The sequence below is a fragment of the Cariama cristata genome, unplaced genomic scaffold (genome assembly GCF_000690535.1).
Source record: "Cariama cristata isolate BGI_N322 unplaced genomic scaffold, ASM69053v1 scaffold17958, whole genome shotgun sequence".
NCBI classification, from domain to species: domain Eukaryota; kingdom Metazoa; phylum Chordata; class Aves; order Cariamiformes; family Cariamidae; genus Cariama; species Cariama cristata.
Genome location: NW_009630804.1, coordinates 7,327 through 7,889, shown reverse-complemented (window position 1 = coordinate 7,889; position 563 = coordinate 7,327).

The window sequence follows — 563 nt, the reverse complement described above, 5'->3', positions numbered from 1 at the left end:
CCCAAAGCCACAACCAAACGCAAAGACCGGGGCTGGGACAGGGAGCTGCGGAGGGCGTGTTGCTGTGTAGCAGCAGTGAGTGCCTTTCACCTCCCTCTGTTAATAAATCGTTAATAAAACGGCTCGTTTTATTCTTGGATCCTTTTTTTTTCCCTTTCAGAAAAGCATCCCTTAGGCCTCCGTTCCCCGCAACGGCAGGGAAATTTGTGCGGAAGCGACGTGATGTGGCACCCAGCGCTCGGAATAAGACATCCGAGAGAGTCTCTGCACCAAAAAAAAAAAAAAAAATTGATCGTTTAACCCTTTTTTGCTGGAAAAACTGTAGGTAAGAAGGGAAATCCCAAATGCAGGTGAGCTCAGCTCGGCCCTCGCTGACGCGTTACAGATGTCACCTCACCAGGCTGTATCAAAACCAGAGTTTAATGTGCTCGAGCCGCGCTGGCAACGAGGAAAGGGATCAAACCGGATCCCGGGATCCCAACCACCCTGCCTGCTCTTGGGGTCAGGCAGAGCCGAGTGAATCCCGGCAGGCTTTTCCCATCGCTTCCGCTCCAGGCTTCGGT